Raw genomic sequence first — 12,774 nt, 5'->3', positions numbered from 1 at the left:
CTGGGCTCAAAATCCTGCCCCTAAGCTGACGGTTAAAAACTTGGGTATCCGTCTGGATCAAGCCCTCACTTTGAAGGAGCATGCTGCTCAGATTGCAGGTTCCTGTTTCCACACAATAGGCCTGCTCTGTCGAGTCTTCCCTTTGCTCCCTGACTCAACCCGGAAAACTTTAGTTCAGGCACTTGTATTAAGCCGTCTGGACTACTGTAACGGCCTGCTGATCTCCGCCGATGATGCCCGATCAGCAGACTGCAGGTAGTCCAGAACACGGCGGCGCGACTGGTCCTCAATGCTCCTCCTAGGACCTCTTCTCGCCCTCTTATTATGCAGCTGCATTGGCTCCCTATCTGCCAACGGGTTAGATTTAAAATCTGCAGCATTATCCACAAGTCACTGCTTAATTTAGGCCCCTCTTACCTCTCGGAGAAATTCACGCCATATGTGCCTTCCAGATTGCTTTGCTCGGGTGCCAAACATCTTCTTGTGGTTCCTCGAGTAAGAAAGGCTAGATTAGGAGAAAGAGCCCTCTCCCATCTTTACCCTCGATATTGGAACGAGCTTCCCATACTTTTGAGACAATGCATTGACCACCTACAATATAGGAACCTGCTTAAGATCACTCTTTTCTGCGCCTGATTCTGCAGGTGCTGCAAAACATCCTCACGGTTCATCCTAAGCGCAGAGATACCCCTTCTGGGGTCGATTCAAGCGCGAAGGGGCATATTAACAATGCGGCGATAACAAATTATCGCCGCTTTTGCGGCGGTTTTCAGCCGAAGAGCGGCGATAATTTTATCGCCTTATCAGCAAAGACACGCTATCGCGTGTTTTGCTGATTTTGCTCCCATTTCCAGCATGCCTAACTTTGCATCGCTAATGAGATGCAAAGTAGGCGTGTCTGTGGAAACAACATGGGTAAATATCACGAAGGCAGCTTCGTGATATTTACAATGCGGGGAAGCGAGAATTTAAATCGCGCTAAGTATGCCTTAACGCAGAAATTTAACGTCTGTTAAATTCCAGACTAAGACATACTTAACATGGGGGTGGATTGTGTGGCTAAGACCACAGGCCCCTATTATCAAGGGTATCGCCGTTTTCCATGGAACATCGCTGGAAAACCAGCAATGTTCCATGGAAAACATCGCTATTGCTAGGATAATTATCGCCATTGCACTGAGCGTTGTTAATACAGCGCTAGCATGGCGATAATTATCTGCGATAGCCGGCGTTAAACATTTTAACACTAAGAGCGGCCAGCAATAATTATCGCTGGCCGTTGATGATATACCCCTATATAAGTAAATAAATAAATAAGTAAATAAAAGTTTGTTTGATGTCATTTCCATTATCTGGTCAATATACGTCTGTGCTCTAAAGGATATTTGCAAATGTATGTAACATATCTTCTTCCATAGCTAATGTACTAATTAAGTGATCGTTATTGAGATATAAGTTATTAAACATTGTAATAGTGTAAATATATATGCAGACTGATAGCAATCAAACTGGATTTTGTCCTCCCTTCCTTTATTAAAGTCGGCCCCCTCACTTGTAGGCCTGGACTCGTTGACACAGAATTATGAACAAAGATAGTGGAGTTTTTGGGACGACTACACATCTGCATGCACTCTACATTGAATAAATTATGTGGAAAGACGCCTAATGGTATATCCCTTGCCAATATCCAGAGAACCTGTCCGGATTTTATCTGTTGGGCTGGCGTGTATTCAAATGAAACACTTGCCGCACCACCATACAAACAATAGAGCAAACAACAGATTTGATATGTTTAATCAAGGCATAATGTGGCATACCTCCTGGCTATTATACATCACATCCGACAAACCATTTTCCAAGTGGAAATAGCTTCACTGGGACAGAACACAAGGGTACATTCTCATTTTTGTATTCCAGCCTCTCCCTGAAGGCACGGTGGAATGTGCTATTTGGAGTTACAGTGCAAATGTGACACTATATCTAGCACCACCTGTTAGATTATTAAAATTGTATATCATACCCAACAGAGTAAAATTATACCAAGAGCATTAAACATTGAAGTGACGTGATGCAATTAACAAGTAACGAGATAGATTTTTTTTCCAACTGTCTGGGCATCGCACCAAGCTCATGTGATATTCATGCGAGCAAAGCAGACAGGGCTTGTATATGTCGGAAATAAAACAGATTATTTTGTTAATTATGCTCGTTACTTGCTGGCGACAAATCTATACGTCTACACTTCGCTTTTCTTATTGAAAACATTGTGGAATATATTACGTGCATTGTCCTCATATTACTTTTTCGAATAAAGGATATTTTTGAGCAAAAACATGTTCTGTCCAATAAACCTATGTTTGGCTATCGTCGGAGACATCCTACCTTTCCATGAGGAAGTAGAGCACTTGATTACAAGGAAGGGTTAATTTCCGGTTCCTGTACGTTGTGGGCAAGGTTACAGCACTTCTCGCAATTTTACGGTTTAAATGTTGTTGGGAACAACTACTAAAATTGACCGAGGGAAAATATGCAGAAAAGCTCTGATACGTGTAAAAAAAGATGCTGTAAGCATCTATTTTCGGATGTAATTACTCATTTCAAACCATCAGTATGGGGTATTTACCACGCTTGATACATACCTCACCCAGCAGAATCGGCATTTAGTGGGTGCAGTAAATGTAATGATATCGCCACACTCTAATAACCAGGACACCGCCGTTAGTTAGTTAATGCTTATTTAATTATGTAGGATTGAACCGAGCGCCGGGAACACTCCCGTCTCCCACTGCCTTCGCGCCGCTCTGTTCGTGCTCGACCGCGCGAAGTCACGCCCCTTCCCAGCATGCACTGGGGCGCTAAACACTAGAGAGTAACACTACATATCTCCCCCTTTTAATGTCTTTAAACAACACAAACGGTGCCCCCCCCCCCCTTAGTTCAGTCTTACTTGGTTTGCGTATCATAGTCCTCAAACTTTCTTGGCATCTTGACCTCTCGGCCCGATCTCGTACAGTTCTGTCTTTTCTCCGGAACCACCCTTTCCTCTCTAGTTGGGGATTCTCCTCCGATTGCACCCTCTCCTTGCACCGGATTCTCTGCCTTCGTGAAGCGATGTTTTATACTACCTCTTAACGTCTTCTGGCTCTGAATCTCCCACCTTTTTCCAGGACATGTTGAGTTTGGTTCTTCCTCGGCTTGACTCTCCTTCCTTTCCGGCTCCCCTTCATTCGTGGGGCCCGGTGTTCTTCTGTCTTCTGGGTCTTCCCATTTCACAATTCTATTGCATTTCGCCATTTTGTCCTGCGACCATACCTTCCCGTCGCTCAATAAAGCTGACCTGGTGTATGTTTCTATGACCTGCAGCGGCGGGCTGAATTTACTTTCTCCTTTTCTTTTCAGAGTGGCTTGTTTTACTCTTACCCACACTCCCTTCTCCAGGGTCACCCCTTTGGTATTCCGGCGATTATTATAGTACTCTGTGTATATTGCTTGTGCTTTGTCCAGGTTGCGCCTCACCACCGCCGGCGACCATTTGCTCTGTACCATAAGGTGTTTCCACGCGACATTGTCCTTCGTGAAGGGTTCTCGCCCCCTTAATATCTTGAATGGGCTGTATCCCATGCTGGTCGGAGTGATTCGGTACGCCCAGAGCATGCGTTGGAGTTCCTTCTCCCACTGCAGCCCTGCACTGATAGCCGCTTGTATGGATCCCATTATCACTCGATTAAATCTTTCTGCAAGACCATTTCCCGCCGGGTGGTAGATTGGGGTGTGTTTGACTTCGATTCCGTTCCTGGACATGAAGGCGTTCCATCGTTCCGAAACAAATTGTGGGCCATTGTCACACGTTATTACCTTGGGTATTCCTTCTCTCAGGAACGTGGCCGTGAGAAATGCTAACACCGTCTCTGTGACGGCACTTTCACAGACATCTACCTCTGGCCATTTATGGTATCTGTCCACTGCCACTATGAGGTACTTGGGTACTTCCTCCGCATTCAGGACTGGGCCCAGGATGTCCACTGACAGCATTTCCCAGGGACTTGACGTCCCTGTGAATTTTCCCAGTGGTGGACGTAGTAGGGTTTGCGTCTTATCCACCCTGTTACATTGTTCACATGTCCTGACGTGTCTTTCTACTTGAGCATCCATGGCTGGCCACCAGTATGCCTGCTTCGCTCTCGCCTTAGTTTTCATGATCCCCAGGTGTCCCTCATGTAGGATGTTTAAGAGATGGCTCACTAGTGAGGTCGGAGGGACCACCTTGTCACCCGTCAATAGAAACATGGGATTGTCTCCAATGGACAGCTCTTCTCGGACTTCCCAGTACTTCCTCAGCTCGCTAGCCAGGTGCCTTTTGTCGGGCCACCCTTGTGTCACATAGCCTTTCACTGCGTTCGTAGTCTCATCCGCTGTGTACGCCTCTTCCCATTCCTGTATGCTGACCGCTCCTTCATGGTCCTGCGTAACTGCCACCACGTACTCTTCCCATTCGGAAGGTTCTCTACCACCTGCGGGCTCCATGGCGGCTGCCCTGCTTAAGAAATCCGCCACCTTGTTTCTGGACCCGGGGATGTACTCCAAATCATACACGTAGTCCAGCAGCCTCAAGCTCATCCTTGCAATGCGAGGCGTCGCATGCGCATGCCCACTCAAGGTCAATACTTTCACTAGTGGCTTGTGGTCGGTACGGAGCAGAAACTTCGAGCCCCACAAGTACTGTCTGAACCGTTCCATCGCCCACCACGTCGCTAGCATCTCCTTCTCTATGATGCTGAATTTTTCCTCGTTCGCCGCTAGCGCTCTTGAAGCGAAGCTGACGGTGGTGAGCTCTCCACCTCGGGCTTTCTGCATCAGGACCGCTCCCAGGCCCTTGTCACTAGCGTCAGTGGTCAGTATGGACAATGAATCTCGATCAAACCCTTCCAGGGGAATAGCTGTGCAGATGTCTTGTTTTATGCTCTCTAATTCATTTTGCTCCTCCCGCGTTCACCTGAACACATTATTTTCCTTCAAGAGTTGCCTTATGTGGTGCGTTTTGGTCGCGAAGTGCGGGACAAACTTGCTGTAGAATTCCGTCATGCCCAAGAAGGAGCGAACATCTTCCTTCCTCATCGGTGTGGGTGCGTCCTTTATGGCTGCCATGTTCGCTCTTTTCGGTTCTATGCCCATTCCACTGATCGCGTGGCCCAGGTAGGTTACCGAGTTGACTCCGAACCTGCACTTCTGCCATTCCGCTGTGAGTCCATTTTGGGCTAGGATCGCCAGCACCGTGTGTAGTTTCTTGTCATGGTCTTCCTGGGATTTCCCCATCACTAGGATGTCGTCCTGGAAGTACTGGACCCTTCCACTTTTTGGAACAACCTATGCATCAGTTTTTGGAAAAACGCCGCTGCCGATGCCAGGCCGAAGGGCATCCTGAGAAATTTGTAACACCCAAATGGCGTGATGAACGACGTCAGATGATTGCAGGTGGCATGCAACGCAATTTGGTGATACGCTGAGGTGAGGTCTATAGTGGAAAACCACTTGACTCCCTTGGTCATCGCCAACATTTAATTTATCCTGGGTAGCGGGAATTTATCTACTAGAATGTTCTTATTGAGCTCCCTCAGGTCCACACATAGTTGCACCTTCCCATTTGGTTTCTGGGCTACCACCAATGGCGCCAGCCATTCAGCGCTCTCAATCGCCTCTATGACTCCGTTTGCTTCCAACCGCCTCAATTCTTCCTGGACGGCCTCCCTGCATCTAAAGGGAATATTTCGGGCTTTGTGGCTCACTGGTTTAGCTCCTTCCTTGAGTCGTATTTTGTGTGTGAATTTTGTCATCTTCCCAATGGTTCCCTTGAACACTTCGAGATACTCTTCCATCCACTTGCCTTCTTCTTTATGTTGCCTGGGTTGAGCTGTATTCCCAAGTTCCCTTGGTCCATCCACCCTAGTACGGAGGGTCCTTTCTCTGCCACGTACAGCTTCCCTTCTGCTCTGCATCCTTTGAACTCGAACATCAACTTGCGATATCCTACCATGGGTATGGGCTCTCCGGTGAACGTGACCGGATGAATGTCGGTGGGTAGTAGCTTGGCCCCGACTTTGGACCCGAATTTGTTTTCCCATACTGCTCTCTGGACGATCGTATACAGGGAGCCTGAGTCCGCCACTATGTGCACTTGTAACCCGCCAATCTTCATCTGTAGCGCTGGTTTCTTGGTCCGTGTGCAATTCACTCCCAGCACTTGATCGTCGATGCACAAGACCTCGTCCTCTTTGTCTACTTCTACTTGGGGCTCCTCTTCCCCCTCCGGTTCTTGTTCCACGTATTTCACGTTCGCCCTGCTGAGCTTGCGCCTGCACACTTTTTCGTAGTGCCCCATAATTTTGCAGTATGCACACTTGGCACGAAACGCGGGGCAAACTTTGTCATTGCCTTGATGTGATTGGCTGCCGCACCTGTAGCACCTATTTTTCCGTTCCTCCAATGGCTTATGGTTCTTCATGGTCCTCTGCGGGAACCTCTTTTGATACCTTGTGCCGCTTGGAGCCTGCTGTTTCGAAGCGTGTGGTCTGTCACTGCCTGTTACTCTGCAGACTGGTGTGCGGTCCTTGCCCTCTCTTTTGGCCGCTTCTGCACACCGATTAGATAGTTCAGCCTTCTTCACTAACGCTACCACTTCCTTTAGCGGAGCATCCCCATTGACCCATAGTTTTTCCTGAATGGCCGTGTTGGTGGTGTGCATGATAATCTGGTCTCTGATAAGTTCGTCGTGAAGTGTGCCGAATTTGCAGGTTACCGCCATTTTCTGTAGCGACGCGACATACTCATCTACAGACTCACCCTTGTTCTGTTTTCTCTGGAAGAAGTTGCATCTGTCGTTGGCCGTGCACACCACTGGTCTGTAGTGAGCGTCTAGGTCTTCCAGCGCGTGTCAAAACACTTCTGTGTCCGCCGCCGGTCTGGTCTCCTTCACCAAATTGTCGTATACCCTGATGCCCTCCGGGCCTAGGTTGTACAGCAGTATTTTCTTTTTCCTTGCACTTGAGAACTCCCCTTCGCTCTTTTCTTCTAGGGCTTCAATATAGTTCAGGAAATACCGTTTCCAGTCCTCCCACGGCATCGCCGGGTCTCCTCTTTTAGGTAGGAAGAGCACTAAGTTGGTGAGGGACGTTGTTTGCGCGCACATCCAGCCCCTTTCGTCTTGGGCTGCACTTCTCCTGTCGTCTGTCCCTGGAAGACTCCCTAGAGCTTGTCTCTCTCTTGAGCTGCTTGCTTGCGTGGGCGAAAGGCTGTCTTGCCCCCTCTTCGATGGCCCTGGGGTCTCCAGGTCTGTCGTTGTCTTCCCCGGTAGGACCCGGGTAGCTGCTGTCGGCACCCTGTGCTGTGCAGTCGCCTCTAGCCTGCCTCCCGCTTCCTTTGTCGATCGGGGCGCTGCTGTGCAGCTGGCCTCTGTGCAGCCGGGTGATGGTTCTCCCCAGGTGTGGCCCCTTCGCTAGGTGCGCCCTGTGCCGGTCAGTATGCTGCTTCCGCTTACCCAGCCAGGCCTCCTGTGCTTGTGGTCTCCCCCTTTGGCTCTCACTCCTTCCCTGTATTCAGCTGCCCTGCTCGTCGTCGCTGCTGCGCTCTGCGCCCTCGGGATGCCAGTGGCACTCCTGGCTGTTGTCCCTGTGTCACGGGGTGCCGGTGTGCCTCTGCCACGCTCGGTTACCTCACGAGGTGCCTGGGTTCTGTGCAGGTCTCATCCCGACCTCGTCGCCATTTGTGATGATATCGCCACACTCTAATAACCAGGACACCGCCGTTAGTTAGTTAATGCTTATTTATTTATGTAGGATTGAACCGAGCGCCGGGAACACTCCCGTCTCCCACTGCCTTCGCGCCGCTATGTTCGCGCTCGACCGCGCGAAGTCACGCCCCTTCCCAGCATGCACTGGGGCGCTAAACACTAGAGCGTAACACTACAGTAAATAACTCACCCCAATCCAGTTTACTAATAATTAGATCCCTTTGTTGGTGAACAGACTTTTGTCCCTCCCGTTCCACTGCACTTTGTGCTGTAATGTTGATCTCACTGCTTGGCTTGCTTGCTTAAATTTACATAGGGATATTCCTTATCCTAAAGACAGGGGTGCTCCTCCTTTGGAGCGGAGGAGTGTCACCCCACTTAAACTACCACCAAAGCCCCAGAGTTGAAAAATACAAGGGTAATTCATTGCCATTTTATTTTTTATCCCAATCCGGAACAGAGCTTCAGGACGGGGAGGGGCCTGCTGTGTGACTGCAGCAGGTAGGAGGGTGTGCTGTAAGTGCACTGTTTAAAGTGTGCATGTCTTTTTGGCTGGCCAGCTTGCGACGGCCAACCACACATGTGCACTTTAAATATCTCTAGCCCAGCTGCCTTATGTCAGCTGAGTTAGAGCAAGGGCAGGGCTCTGTGGTAAATATTCTTTTTACCGAAACTGAATTTCATACGGAATCCTTAAAATAAAGTAAAATAGCTCAGAATAACAAGAGGCAGAAATCCGTGGTATAAGAGGTTTCTAAATGGGCTTTATTCCATCCAAAATGGCCGACTCGAGTCGCGGCCTTCAGGTTCAGGTCACCACGAGGGTTCAGGAAGTGAAGTACAATACTTTATTGACAAGAAGTAACTTTTATAGGTCATACATTTACAATGAAACAAGTGCAAAAAGGCGTAACAATTGATAAGATAAATTAACATAGTGATACGTAATTGAAACTAGGCGTAATAAGGAGCAAAAAGAAACATGATTGGCTCTCATTATCTTACATAGGTGGATCTATACGATAATACTTAACATGGATGCGTGCGCAGCAGCATGACGTGTGATTGACGTGCAACTAGGGGGTGAAGGGGACTTGATATTTAGCTCTACATGTGGAGACGAGAAGTCTAGGGGGTCATGTCAACCTAATCCCAAATCATATCTAACATCCTATGTTTAGAGAACTATGTTATCCACAAGGAAGGACTCTCGGACAGAATCTATTCTATACTAACTGTATGTGCGTGTACAAGCGTCTAAGTGTCTATATGAGAAGCGAGGGGCAGAAAACTTTCCATGGCAACAGGGCTATGAATCACTTGCAGGAGGACGGAAAGGCTGAGTCCTTTGCTTGTGAGCTAAAGGAAATGTTTACCTAAATCACTAGACAGGAATGCATCGGCTGAAGAGCAAAATAGATAATTCGAAGGTGAAATACAGCTTCTTGGCAGGCAGGCGAAAACTGGCCGAGGCAGGCACCGTTAGCTGCACAGGGAGTAGGACAAAGTTCATGGATACAGATGCGAGCTCAAGCTGAAACTGTCAGAGACAGAGAGCAGGGAAAGGCTTTGAGGAAAGAATCGGGCCTACTTGCCTGAACTGTAAAAATGGAGTACCTTAGCCATATAAAGTCGGTGGCTTTTCATACTTAGGAATTGAATATCCAGCCCATTGATGGCGGATCTGACAGAGAACATGTCGACGGTAGACACACATATGTTTGCGTCTTGGAAACTGGAACTGGAGGGAACATACATGTACTTGTGACATGCACATAGAATCGTTGGGGTCCAAGATAGGGGACATAACTGATCAGGAAAATCCACATTTCCACATTCCCTCCTTGTCCCCTACTTGCCCTTCAAGAGATATCAATCTTCATTATTCCATCGATTTGCTCATGGAGCATCATTTCTTCTTCCTTCTTTTTCCGGCATTTTGAACGAGAACTTTGATATGGAATGCATGATGTGGCACACAGACCACAAATCGCTGGTCCACATTGCAGGCATAAACAACAACTAAAGAGCATAAGAAGGCCAATACCTAGGAAGGATAGAACTCTCCATCCCCAGGCTGATATCACACTCCAAAACCACCCGGACCACGTCCAAGTGCCTGGATTCTCGTGTATCTGGCTTACAATCTTATGAAGGCGTGTTATAGCTTTATATACAGATGGCGAATTTTCTGGTATGAATATGCAGCAGCTGGATCCGATGACCCTGCAAGCTCCGCCCCTATCGGCCAGGATGACGTCAAGGACAAGACGATTCTGGAGAACAACAATTCTCATCACTGATTGTTCCTCTGTCAGATTGCCTAGGGCGGTTATAGTCTCGTTTACTACAGCTTCAAGAGTCTTGGTGAGTCTGCGTATCAGCTTACTATTTGATATAGTACCTATATAGGGAAAGATACCTTTATTGAAATCTACATACTTGTCCCATGCCGTCTCAGTATAATCGACAACTGGGAGATCTCTACGCTCTCTTTTGTGTACTAAATGAACATTTCGATAATAATCAGGGGGAGCTAGGAAAACAGGTGGCAAAAGGAATGCTATGTAACAGGTACCATCCCAATCTAGAGGCAGACGCATATATGCCGTCTGACCACATATAAAGTAAGAATGGCGAGAAGCTCTAAATGAAGATTTCCCTTGATCACTATATTCTACTGTAGTAACGCATTTGCTATGGCCCATGTGTATGGAACCAACTTTTCTCACACATAATTCACCCTTAACTGGAAATACTGACATAGTGGGCAGAATTAATTCAACTTCGGATTTGACGTTCAAAATCATGAGGTTAGGCGTAAAATTACCTAATTTATACACTTCATTTTCTAAATCAGTTCCTGTTCTACTGGGGTGACCTTCCTTATTAGGGTGACAGACTTTGAATAAAACTATATTCAGATTTCCCCATATCCAATGTTGTTGATAAACTGCTGTGTCTGGGTCTATGGAATTTAGTAAACTAAACCATGCTCCACAGGAGCCATTGTGTGTGAACGGATGTGGAAAGAAAGGCAGAACTCCTTTGTTATTCTGATAGGGAGGGAGTCGGCCACACACCCAACAATTGGTGGCATTACTAGTCTGATGGGAATGATGTAACATACTAATGAAGGTGTTATTGCGCAGCGCAAGTCTATAAGATAGTTCATGTGGCGGTAGGTCACTAAAAGAATGTTCAGCAGTAATATTATAAACATGTCTAGAAATAGGATGATATATGTGCAAAATCACACTCGTAATGATTATTAAAACACTCAATAAAAACAGAATTAATAATGTCCTCACACAGTAGCTACGCAGTGATTTACAATACGCCTGTCGTTTCAACATTTCTCTGGTATTTTCTCTACTCAGGTCCAAGGGATACATGTCAGAGACAATTCAACCGCTTCACCTTGGAGAGGACTTAAACAATCAAATTGCTCGACTGTTTGGGCCTAAGTTTTAATTTATAGTTCTGAGAGTCATTCCTTTCAACAAAGGGAAGTTTTGAATCAGTCTGTGAGGGAGTGCAGGGCACAGTGTCTATATCCGAGGATAGTCCATGAAATTTCTTAACGTGACTGGAATGTATCCATCCTTTGCGGCCCTCCACTTTCACGGCTGTTCTTGTGGTCAGCAGGACTAGCTTCGGTGTTTTCCACCTGGGCTCCAATTGGGTTTTCCGATCGAAATTCCTCACAAACACCAGATCCCCCGGAGCAACGTCATGGGGTTTCACCTCAGTGTTGTCAGGAAAAGCTGCAGCTACCTGTGAACGACAAGATCGTAGTGCAGACATCAAGGAAGCCAGGTAATCTGTCAGCATATTACAATTAACATCAGTTATTTTACGTGGTACAGGCGTCCCCCACATATTTGGTGGCCTTCCGAAGATCACCTCATACGGGGATAGCCCTGTTCGAGAGTGTGCTACCATTCTTATGTAAAATAGTGCAACTGGTAAGGCTACTATCCAGTCAACACCTTTCTCCTTACATATTTTAGACAATCTGATTTTCAAAATTTGATTATGTCGTTCCACGAGACCTGCTGCCTCGGGGTGTCGGACACAGTGGAACTTCCACTGATATCCCAACAAAAGTGAGACATGTTTCATTAATTCGGATGAGAAAGGCTGGCCGTTATCTGAATATACAACACGTGGTAGCCCGTACCGTGGGAAGAATTCTCGAACTAACTGTTTGGCAGTAGTCGGGGCCGTGTAATCTGATACTGGGTACGCCTCAGTCCATCGGGAGAGAGCGCAGACAACTACAAGAACATATTTGAATCCTCGACATCGTTCCATCTGGATATAATCCATTTGGAGCACTTCAAAAGGATGATCAGGAGTCTGGAATCCACCCTGTTCTACGGGAACACTTTTTCCCGGGTTGAACTGACAACATATCATACAGGTACGGACCTTTTGTTTAGCTGCTGCTCGTAAATGTTTATTGAACCAAATGTGTTGAATGCTATCTAGCATAGCTTTTTCTCCTAAATGCGCCGGGCTGTGAATTGTAGCTATAATGGCTTGGACCATAGAGTCAGGAAGAAACCATACAGATTTCTCCTTCGTCATCCATCCCTGATCTGTCTGGATCCCTCCTAGTTCAGTCCATTTCTTTAATTCTTCTGCAGTAGCATGTGTCTGTATGTCAATTACGTCAAGTGCGGGATCCTTAATTGTCATACACTGTGTTGGTGTCTGAACTATTGGCTTTGTCATGTCTAATGTGCGATTCTGAGCAGTCTGTTTAGCTGTTCTGTCAGCTAAATCATTGCCTTGAGAAATGATATCAGTAACCTTCGTGTGTGCTTTACATTTCATAATCGATATAGCAGTGGGTAGATGTATTGCGTCTAACAAGGCATGAATGAGGGGTCCGTGCTGAATGTGGGCACCATGGGAGGTTAAATAACCTCTCTCTCGCCACAGTACGCCGAAGTCGTGTACAACTCCGAATGCATAACGTGAGT

Source organism: Triturus cristatus, chromosome 5_2 (genome assembly GCF_964204655.1).
Source record: "Triturus cristatus chromosome 5_2, aTriCri1.1, whole genome shotgun sequence".
Lineage (NCBI taxonomy): Eukaryota > Metazoa > Chordata > Amphibia > Caudata > Salamandridae > Triturus > Triturus cristatus.
This window is presented reverse-complemented; position numbering follows the sequence as displayed.